Source organism: Hemicordylus capensis, chromosome 4 (genome assembly GCF_027244095.1).
Source record: "Hemicordylus capensis ecotype Gifberg chromosome 4, rHemCap1.1.pri, whole genome shotgun sequence".
Taxonomy (NCBI): domain Eukaryota; kingdom Metazoa; phylum Chordata; class Lepidosauria; order Squamata; family Cordylidae; genus Hemicordylus; species Hemicordylus capensis.
Genome location: NC_069660.1, coordinates 94,404,529 through 94,416,583, shown reverse-complemented (window position 1 = coordinate 94,416,583; position 12,055 = coordinate 94,404,529). Strand labels below are relative to the sequence as shown.

Below are 12,055 nucleotides of genomic sequence, written 5' to 3'. Positions count from 1 at the left end.
AAATCCAATGATCTTTATTGCATTTAGATAATACAATAAAGCGTTATCTGGCTTACCCATTTTGCTTTTAGTTAAATAAGTATAAATCAGGAGGTACTTCTTTGAAACTGATAGAATTAAGCCTACATAAAATTGATTTAAGTTAAGTCCCTCTCTGATCTCTGTCAAATAAAAACAATTGAATGAGGAGGGTGGAAATGGCTGTGCACTCCCCAAAACAGACAAATGAAAAAGCTCAGAATGCACACTGCTCAGAATTTCAAAACCCATGTACATCTTTAAAGATGGCAAGGCATCAAAATCAAAGAACCAGCAAGAAGATAAATCCATGGAAAACAATGGGAAGCACAGTTCAGTAGGCATATAATGCCTTGTTTACAATTATTTAAACAGTGGTAGACATACAGAAGGCCACCTTAAGCAGCGTAGCAGGGAAATGCTTGGTTAACAAGCAGAAAGTTGCTGGTTCCAATCCCCACTGGTATGTTTCCCAAATTATGGGAAACACCTATATTGGGCAGCAGCAATATAGGAAGATGCTGAAAGGCATTATCTCATGCTGCACAGGAGGAGACAATGGTAAACCCCTCCTGTATTCTACCAAAGTAAAGCACAGGGCTCTGTGGGCGTCAGGAGTCGAAATCAACTTGACATCACACTTTGCCTTTAGACATACAGAGCAAGGAACCAGTGATGTGAAAGGAACAGACTAATAGCACTTCCCAGCTATCTGTACTGATGCACCAAGGAAGGGGTAATTTTTGACACCCTCCCCTTCCCCAGTAAGCCGTCTCTGCCACCCAAAAGTATGTCCCTGAGCAGTCCTCCAGGACATACTTTTGGGTGGCACAAAGGGCTTCTTTGGGAAGCGGAGGACATCAAAAATTGCCCCTTCCCCCAGGGGCGTAACTACCATTAGGCAAGGGGAGGTGGCTGCCTGGGGGCCCCCACGCCTCGAGGGGCCCCCCAGAGGCAAGTCACATGTGAAGTGAGTGTGTGTGTATCAGCGAGGGGCCCATTTTAAAATTTTGTCTCTGGGCCCACTCCAGCCTTGTTACGCCCCTGCCTTCCCCACTGCAATGGTGCAGTTAGTTGGGAAGTGCCATTAGTCTGCTCTTCTCATTGCACTAGTACTTCCTTGCTCTGAATACCAGCCTGTGCCTTTTGGCTTTTGATTTTTGACCACACACAGAGTATTCTAAGAAGGCCTTTTAAGTGCAAAATGTTTAACAATCTTTATTGTGACTTTTCTCATAAACCCCACCACCCCCGGAGACCTAGGTTGCCACTATTTCCATTTTCCTAAGTAGAAACTAAAGATGAGAATGATTTGCCTGAGGCAGCCACCAAGTGCCTAAGCGGAGATTTGAATACAAGATCTACCTTCCACATACAGCATCATATCCACTGAATCTAAGCAAATTGTATTTAAGTAGTTTCACACTTGAGCAGCAGCAATTTGTTAAAATCACTAAGAGAGTCACAGGGAGTAAGGACCCTTCCACACAAAGATTTTTGTAGGTAACATGCATACTATATCAAGAAGCTGGACACTCAACTTCTCAAAAGGAGTGTACCGATCATTGTGGAGATTGCTCTGCAAAGAGCAAACAAAGGTTGCACAGAAAGTGTTGTGCCAAAATAGTGACAATAGCTCTAAACCTCACACAAGCTAGCATCTCCAACCCAGAAGTATTGTGTTTCAGTTATGGTTTGAAGCTACTGTTATTCCTGGAAGCAATGTTTTGATGCACCTCCGCTATTATAGGCTGGCCAACATATTGATTCTAATTGCTGCACGACTCAAATTCTCCTCTTAATTTACTAATCCTGTGTCCCCTGCTGTCAGGTTTCACCATGCCTGTTTCCTACATTTAGCTCAGTGCTTTACCATTACATCAGTACTATGGGAAGTGGTCACAGAAAAAATCACTGGCATAACAAATCCCACAGCACATTCTTTGCACACTTGGGTCCCACAATTAAACTTGCCTACTGTGTAGACAGATGGGAGATCAATGTGGGCTTAGCACCCCACTGTGCCTAGGGGTCAGGTGTACATGGTTCATCCAATCCCTTTCAAGCCCTCAGCACAGGAATAACTTTTGATCCAACTTGCCTTGGATTCTCTGCGTGATGGGATTGGGAGAGGCCAGCTCTGTCATGAACGCAGGTCCTGGCGCTGCTGCCCAGGGAGCCCAAGCTCTGAGAGAACTTTCTTGGGGGACCTGCGGCTCTCTTTGGTTCCAGTTTGGTTTCATGATCTGGGGCTGAGGCTAGTGCTGCTCCTGCCTCTTCAGAATCTGGCCTGATGTCATGATCCAAAGTTGGGGCTTGTGCCGGTCCTCCCTATCCAGTGTTTAACTCAGAGTTGCTGCTGTGACACTCTGGGGCATTGCGATATCAAGGAATGCAATATATGGGAGGGGATGATTCTTCAGGGGGCTCAGGCTCCATTCAGTTACCTGTTGGAGAAGTTTTGTACTGTGTTGGATAACGACTTCCCCATGAAGAAGAGGTCTTATGGCTTTGAAACATGTTAGGACCTGTTTCTAAAAACAAACCGTTTTGTGCACCATTCTTTCTGCACTCTCAGGTTCCAAGGGTGTCATTTCAGGGAGTTCCAATTCTGAGGTTCTTTCAGGCTCTGGTCCAAAGTTAGGGCCCAAAACAGGGTCTAGTGGTGGGCCTGTCTCATCAGATTCAGACGCGGCAACACTACTCAGAGCACGGGCTCATAACACTTCCTACATGAGGTAGGATCACTGCTGAACTCCTGGATGTTGGCAGAGAACTCTATATCAGGGGGGTGGGGTTACATCAGCATAGCAGTACTGTTGTATCAGTGGGGGGCTAGCACTGGTGTATTCCTTATGGAGGCAGGACTCCACCAATGTAATACAGGGTGGAAATGGTGTTGAGTTGGAGACATGGCAGGGGAGGAGTGCAACTTAGTCAGAATCCAATGCTTGTTCAGAAGCTGATCACACACCCCAACATCAACGCATTTAAAAAGTAGCACAAGTCAAAACACTTCCAATGGGGAGCCTCAGATTATTGCCCCCCTCTCTCACTCACATACACACACACACACACACACACACACACACACACACACACACACCAGTGATGGAGGTTAGGATTCCAACTAACTCTGCAACCAATCACAGCACAGCACTAGGACCATATGAAGCCCCAGCAAGGAAATACAGATCTCATTTATCAAGATGTATGGAGCTACAAGATGAATGGAGCTACATCACTCACATTTATTTATGCATGAAGACAAACCTCACCTTCTCCAGTGCAACATTTTCTAATTTCCATCAATCCAAAAGCCTCTTTCTTACACACTAATTTTATGTTGCCATTTTAGCATATAAAATACTTAGCAGGCGACAAATTTAAAAAAGTAGAAGGAAGAGTGACACTTTTGCTATCTTGGCTTACAGCTGAAGAAAAAATGAATCAGGACTCCCCAGTTCACAGCTCAAACTTTTATTTGTTATACTGCATCATCTTTCAAGGAAGTGTATTGTGGGAAACTTTGCCAATTGACCAATTCCTCTTATTTTTCAAACTTAGTACAACTGCTTGTATGTTGGGTTATGGTGCACAAGCAATGGAACTCACACCATGCTTATACTGAAATCAATTTAGTATAATTTACTTCAATAAAACTAAGCTGATTTATGCAGGTGCACCAGCTTAAGTGGTATATAGATTTTAGGCCATGGGAGAACAAAACAAATAGATATCAAGAACACAGTCTTATATACAGCACACAGAATGCAGCTATGTCATCTTCAAACCATTTAAGCTGGCCTTGCTCAAGTGAAGACAATGGAACAAAGGATCAGATCCTATAGCATAGCATTTCATAAGATGGGGATAAAAGGGCCCCCATGGGAGAGCCAGTAGCAACATATCAAGCATTATCTTGGATGGCTCATAGGCTTGTTACACAGTGAATTCACAAAAGGAATTACTATAGTCAAGTGAATATTTTGTGTAGGCTAAGAACTTTGCACAAACCCTAATTAGTTATCAGACCACTTAGCAAGTACCACCAGCCACAAGTGTTCAATCCTTCCCCTCAACTGTGATAGCTTGAAGTATGTTCCTTTTACCCAGGTGGTTCTCTACACTGAAAATCCAGGTTGACTCGATGTGTTACATGGGCATACCTTCCCCTAATGGTTCAGGTTTCATTCCGTTGTTGCATTAGACTAGCCTTGGAAGCCTGTGGTCACAAGTCTATGGCTATGCCTGCAGGTTCCCCTGAAGTTATATGTACTAGTACATAGGAACATAGGAAACTGCCACATACTGAATCAGACCATTGGTCTATCTAGCTCAGTATTGTCTTCACAGACTGGCAGCGGCTCCTCCAAGGTTGTAGGCAGGAATCTCTCTCAGCCCTATCTTGGAGAAGCCAGGAAGGGAACTTGGAGCCTTCTGCTCTTCCCAAAGTGGCTCCATTCTCTAAGGGGAATATCTTACAGTGCTCACACATCAAGTCTCCCATTCAAATGCAACCAGGGCAGACCCTGCTTAGCTAAGGGGACAAGTCATGCTTGCTACCACGAGCCCAACTCTCCTCTCCCTAGTAGGTGAGGTCAGTCATTAACTGGGCAAAGTCATTTTCCATAGATCACACTGCTAGGAAGATACAAAAATAAGATCCAGGAAACCCTTGAATATCATGGAGGTAATGTGAAAACTGTACTATTGGAGTGTTTGACCTAACCACCACCACCACCCCGCTGCCCCCCGCAAATGGGGTTGAGTTCCTTAGCTAAACAATCCACTCTCACAATGAGAGTGGATGGAGCAGCCTCGGCCTCTCACGCCACTTCCTTAAATCTCCCTGCCTGCTAGCTGAGAAGCAGGGAGTGGCTATTTCACAAGGATGTGCAAAACATTTCAATGTTGAAATGTTTTGACTTGAAATGGGCCGTTTCGAGTGACTCAAGCTTGAAACAAAATACCCTTTAAATAAAGACGTGTTTTAAGCTAAGAACAAAAGAACCCTATTTCAATTTGAAATGTTTCGACATTTCAAGTGCCATTTTGGAGGCCCGTTTTCCCCTTGCTGATTGGGTTTCTGGCACAGGCTTCCGATTGACTTGCAATCTCCTTGCTTCTTGGTTGGCTTGTTATCATAGAAATCAAGTATTTTTTGTCAGACCATTGGTCCATCTGGCTCAGTATTGTCTACAGAACACAGAGTCAGACTTCTCCCAGGTTACAGGCTGGAGTCTCTCCCTCTCAGCCCTATATCCTAGGATCCTATGGGAGTTTGGGGTAAAGGTTAAAAATGTGTTAAAAATTGCCTGCTTGTCCATTTCTTTTGGGGGTTGGGTGGTCAGTATCACCCATAATGCCCTACCATCCAACACTCTTTGGTGTCCCTAGGGGCTACCCATGGGGAACAATGGGGTGTTTTAAGTTTCCCCATGGCCAAAACCCTTGAAACATTTTGAGGTTTGTTCATTTGAAACAACTGCATCGACCAAAGTTTTGATGAAATGTTTTGGCTGTCTGCACTTTGTTTTGAGCTCAAAACAAAATGAAAACCCAGTTTTGTGCACATCCCTACTATTTAAACTGTATACAAATTTATTTGGGGGGTAGAAAAACACAAATAATCCTCCACAAGAACTCCATTGGCATATAGGGAGGTGGCCTGTGAATGAGAGAAATCATTATTCAAGGGTCACCTGTATGTGTCATCAAATTGTTTATTAATATACTCTCCAAAGCAAAATAAAAGAACAGTTTGAAATTTGTAGTATTTCATCTTCAAACATGATTCATTTTATTGACTAATTACCATATATGGTATGTTTGAATCACAGTAAATGTTAATCTGAGCAGGTCTGGTTTTATTTCATTTTGGAATTATTGATCTGATGTCATTTTGGAATTATTGATCTGATTATTAAAAATCTGTTGAGAACAGAATATGATAACTCTATTCAGAATTTCGTTTAAAAATATTTAGACCTTTCCCTCAGCATATTCTCATTTTAAAAGCAGTGCATTTAGTTAATTTAAGTGGCAGAATTGTTAATGCAAAATCTGGCATCCGTAGGTCATCACGATGTGTGACTTTATTTGACACCAACCAACCAAAATATATACTAGGTTATATTTTACACTATTTGGGGATAAAGAATTATAATTGCAAATTAAACAGGATTCGAATTCACATAGAGATCATGAAAGTTATGCAGATTTCATTCAATATTAGCATACATTTTAAAGTCATTTAATGGATTTTAGCGTTAGTTTTTAAAATATTCATTTCAAACTCTTATATGAAAGGCTTGGGAAAGTCTTAGCTAAAAATGTATTGCTAGGAAAAAAGAAGCCACCTAATAGTTCAGCGGGGAAGCAACCTGCCTAGAGAGCAGGAGGATGTTGGTTTGAATCCCCACTGGTATATTTCCCAGAATATGTGAAACTCCAGCAGCGATATCTATGTTGTACACCGCCCAGAGCCTTTGGATGGGGCGGTTTATAAATGTAATAAATAATAATAATAATAATAAATAATAATATAGGAAGGTGCTGAAAGGCATCATCTCATACTGCACATGAGATGGTAGTGGTAAACCCCTCCTGTATTCTACGAAAGAAAACCACATGGCTTTGGTCGCCAGGAGTCAACACTGACTTGATGGCACAATCTTTCCTTTCCTAGGAAGAAAGAATGCAGTCACAGTCTTAATTAAAATAATTGTTTTTCCCTGCAGATCTTTAACGAAAGAAAAGATATATTAGACAGCTGCAGAAGTAGCAGCTTTTGTCTTAGGAAATAAAACCATGAATTAAGAAAAATACTTACTCATTTAGCATATGTAAAAGAGCTTCTCTCTTCCTTTATAAAAAAAATAGTTGATACACAAAAGATATCAAACAATAGGCAATAAGAGGGAAATTGTCATGAAGATCCATAATAAATTATTAACTGATATTTACTGATATTTATTAGTACTTATACTAATTGAACTCTTCCATTGGTGCAAGGAGCGAAGAAGTGATTTTCACCAATCTTTCCCTCTGTGACCACAAAATAGTATGTCCTGAGGGTTGGGGAACCTCAGGAACATATCTGGAGGGGGGGCACACAGAAGACTCTAAATAATGGACCTATTTTGAGCTCAGAGCAAAAACCCCATTTCAATCAAAACATTTTGACATTCTGAGCACCATTTAGGAGGTCTGTTTTCCCCTTGCTGATTGGTCTTCTGACACTGGCTTCTGATCTCCTTGCTTCTTGGTTGGCTTGTTATCATATAAATCAAGTGTTGTCGTGGGCAACTGTGCCCCTATTGGCTGGAGGGAGGGAGGAGGGAACACAAAAGGAGGGAATTTCAAATTCAAAATGTATTCAAAGGGATTAGGAGGCAGAGAGAGAGAGCCCTAAACTATGCCTCTCTTGACAAAAAGGATACATCAGGATAGGAGGGAGGCTTGATTTTGTGGTTTTCTTTTTTCAGCACTGAATATCATATGCAGTGCTATTGCTGCTATAACTATCTGGTTTTGCTGGATCTCAGTTTGACAAAGGCAGAACTTGGTGACACCAAAGTGGGTTGTGTGGTAGGGCATGACAGGAGATCCTACGGGTCTTGGGGGGAAAGGTTAAAAATTTGCCCGCTTGCCCATTTCTTTTGTGGGCTGGGTGGTAGGTAGCATGCATCATGCCCTACCACCCAACCCACTTTGGTGTCCATGGGGAACAATGGGGGTGTTTTGAGTTCTACATGGTTCCATATGGCCGAAACACTTGGAATTTTTCAAGTTTGTTCCATTGAAACAGCCAGCTCAACTGCTGTTTTGATGAAACTTTTCAGCCATTTTGCATTGCTTTTTGAGCACAAGACAGAATGCAACATTCATTTCATGCACATCCCTAGCACTGAGTCAACACTTTCAATGAGCTGTCCACCACAACCCCAAGATCTCTCTCCTGGTCAGTCATGCACAGCTCAGATACCATCAGTGTATATGTTAAGTTGGGTTCTCCCCCCGCCTATATGCATCACTTTACACTTGCTTACACTAAACCACATTTGCCGTTTTGTCGCTCACTAACCCATTCTGCCATAGGCTATCATTTAAGGCCACTCACTAACAAACAAGGTTCTGTATCTTTCTCTGTTGGTTCCCCCCTCCATACACACACACACACACCCCAGAATGTGGTGGTAGAGTCCTAAGGATGTAGAATGGACTGATCTCTTCAGAATGCAGTTAATAATCAAAATATGATTATTTTGAAAGCTTCTCTAGGTAAAACAAAACAATCCTGTGTCTGAAAAAACAGTGGTTATAAAAAGGTTAAAACTTATATGTGAAAACATTTATGTAAGTTTCAGTCTTCATGCAAATTTCTTCTTAATTCCTACAGAGAAATGCCTCCTGTGTACATATTTTATAACACATGGTATACCTCAGTCACACAAAATGTAGCAGCACCATCTGCCTGCATAGGTTAGTACTTAAATCTCATAGCTATGTGGGTTGTTTAGAAAAAAATCCAAAGGCCAAAATATGGTAATTCCTTGTCTCCAACCAGCAGGTAAGATAAAGTAAAGTATGCTATCGAGTTGGTGTCGACTCAACAGGTTTACCATTCCCTCCTCCCGCACAGTGTAAGATGATGCCTTTCAGCATGTTCTTATATTGCTGCTGCCCAATATAGGTGTTTCCCAGTGGAAACACACCAGTGGGGATTCAAACCACCAACCTCTGGCTTGCAAGTCATTTCCCAACTGCACCATTACGTACTATTATCTAAACTTGCTCCTATAGACTTTTCCTACTATACTACCTAAAATTAATCTCCAGATTTGCTAATATAAACACTACAATGTTTCTCTTTACTTCTGCTCGTTGCCTTGCCAGGGACCTGTCACCTGTGTGTTCTAATTACTGCTAGAGACCGAGCTGAGTAATTGTTACATGTTATATTTTCCAAAATTGAAACAGCCATTTTTGTTTCTTTATCCCACTAATGCAAACTAGGATAAAGTTTGTTTCTTTATCCTCAATGCAATCTGAGATCTGTCTCACACCTAACAGAGGTTAATCAAATTCTGGTTGGCACAACAGGCGGAGCATGCCTTAGGAGGGGGAAGCAAGGAGAAGAAGTTGTAATAAATAAATGGAGGGAGAGAAAGGGGGTGGGGCTGATGGGGCACAGCCAATGAGCTGGCACCGTGCACCCTGCTTCAGGCATCTATTTACTTTGAGCCATGAGTGCTTATTGTTCAGCCTAAAGAAGTACTCATGGCACTTTCCAGATTATACACTACAACAGTGTCACTACTTGTCCATTAAGTGTGCTTCTGTGCAGCCTGTGTTCTAACAACGCAGTCCCTGCGCTGTCAACAAGGTGCTGTTTACATTTCCGATGCCTTCTTTCGGGTTTTATCTTTGCGTTACAGTGCTACAACGTTGGCGGAGGGAAGAGAGCTGTATTTTCCTGTTGTAGGAGGTTTGTGCAAGCTAGAAAAGACTGCTCCCCCCTGCTGGTGGCTTTGCACAACATTCTTTATATACAATCCTGCCAAGCCAAAGTAAACTACTGCTGTTGTAGCATGTAATCTGGAAGGCGCCCTGGAGAACTTGCAAGCTTGCTCAGTATTTAAATCAGTCACTAATTATTGAGATACTTTTTTCAATACAAGAGCTCATATCTATGAAGGAAAAACTAGGAGGAAGGTATAGCTGAAATGGGGGAGCTGATTTTCATGTGGATGCACTTTGGCACATTGTAATTTGAAAAGTGCTTCATTACAACAAAAGAGGAGAGAAAGCAGATAAATTTTACATTGCTCAAAATTGGCCATCTAAGAAAAATTATGCTGGCAAGTAATAGGCAGAGTTTTGTCTGCTATTCTGAGCTCCCAGGAGAAAACTACATTTACATGTAAATCATGTAAGGGTGGCCTGACACCATTTTTCTAGGGTGAAAAGTAGGTAGGGGGATTGAGGCAGAGAAGTGGTAGAGGGGTGCATGCTTAACTCTCTACCAGATATTTTTCTACTCCAAATTGTTCCCAAAGTGCTTCCCCTTGCATGAAGATGTATATTTGCAAGGGTACACATGCATCTGGAACACAGCTGGAAAGGCATTTGGAGCATAAAAATGGAAGGTGGAGAACAGAGTTTCCTGTAACAAGAATTCCCAGATGTTTTTAACTGAAATTCCTACATCTCCAGCTAGAATGGCCTTTGGATGGGGATTATGGGAGTTGTAGTCAACATCTGGGCATCCCTGTTACAGGAACCAGTTTAAGCATCCCTTCTCCTGCCATTTCTCTGCTCGTAATGGCCCCAGTCGGTAACTGCTTTTCATATATATATATATATATATATATATATATATATGGGGGGAGGATAATTGGAGGGGGGCTACATTTGCATATAACATTTAGTTTGCCCTTAGTATGCAAGTCAGCAAGTTATCCATCTTTAACAAGCATGATGAACTGAGATATCTTAAAATGTCACGATGTGGCTTTCACCAAGCTAATTTTAGCCATGTCATGCCTGTCAAACTACTTTTTCAATAGCTGTGTTACAGACAATCTACTCCTGGTATTCACAAAGGCTTAATGTTAATATTTTCAGTCTTAAGCCTTTGAGGTCTGTGGCACTCTAAAGATTAACATAGGAAGCTGCCTTACACTGAGTGACACCATTGGTCAATCTCACTCAGTACTGTCTACTCTGACTGGCAACAACTCACCAGGTTTTCAGGCAAGACTCTTTCCTAGCCCTACCTGGAGATGACCGGGATTGAACCTGGGAGCTTCTGCATGCAAAGCAGATGCTCTAACATTGAGTATCAACTTATTTATTTAGTTATTTTTCCAATTTGTAGATCACCCCAAACTTCCATCTCTGGGTAGTTAAACCTTCCCAGAGTAAAGTCGACTTCATCAGATGCATAAGCTGTTATTTTCAATTGGCAGGCATATATTTATACATTGGGGGGCAGGGGGGAGTAAAATAGTGGAGACAAATGGCAATGAGATGTAGGAGGTATATATTTGTATTGGTGACAATCAGTGGTCCCTCTAATTTGTTTCATCTCCGTGCGGAATGAGTTTTGTTCTGGGTGGCAGTATCAAGGCACTGTGTGCGCACATGCATTCAGAGTGGGGCCTTCCTAATTCAACCTGAGCGGGATCTAAAATTAACTGAGTGGACATTGGAAAACTTGTGAGTGCGCGCACATCTTAGAGGGAACAGTGGTGACAATGAGAACCCCCCTCCGAGCAATAGTAGCCTTTGGTAGGGTGATCCATATTGGGACCATATGACGCAAGTGGTTAAAGCCCCTCCCCTATATCATGGTCCTAATCCAGACTGAGGCCCTGGACAATGGCTATTTACATATGAAAAATAAAGCACAAGGCCCCAATCATACAACAGGTGAATCATCTAATTTGGCCAATTAAGTTTGTGCCAATTATATGTTAATATTTAAAGAGAGGTACTCAAACTCAAAAGCATGTTTCCTCCTCACATGGTGTTAAGGGCTGCAATTTGCTACATCTACATATCTATCTATCTATCCATCAATCATATTTTTATACTGCCTGATATGTACATCTCTAGGCAGGTTTTGAGGGTTTTATTCATTCTGCTCTGCTTTTATCAGCCTGGACTGAATAGGTGAGATGGTAACACGATTAAGCACCTCAGCACTCACTTAGGCCACAGTTTCCCCTGTTATCACAAACACTTGAAAAAGATTGCTTGGGGTGGTCAGGAAAATCAAAATGCTGGAATGTTCAGATGATTACTTAACCAAGGCTAAGGAAAAGGTCAGTGCAGATTGAATGTAGGCCCAGAGAATGGTTGTGTGGATTGGCTCTACATATTAGCTACTCTGCTACATGAGGCAGACAGACCTGCCTACACAGACTCACAGTTTGATAGTACAGATGTCTCTACCTCTATTCACATATTACACTCAGCACTCATAAAAGTGTACTGAGTCTACAGGTACAGATCTGAACATAGGTAC

The 12,055-nt window shown here is 41.9% G+C and overlaps 1 protein-coding gene across 9 annotated transcripts in view; it reads right to left on the bottom strand.

Moving 5' to 3' along the window:
- SHISAL2A (shisa like 2A) overlaps positions 1-12,055 on the bottom strand; it is a 60,070-nt gene that overhangs the window by 45,135 nt on the left and 2,880 nt on the right. The window lies entirely within an intron of this gene.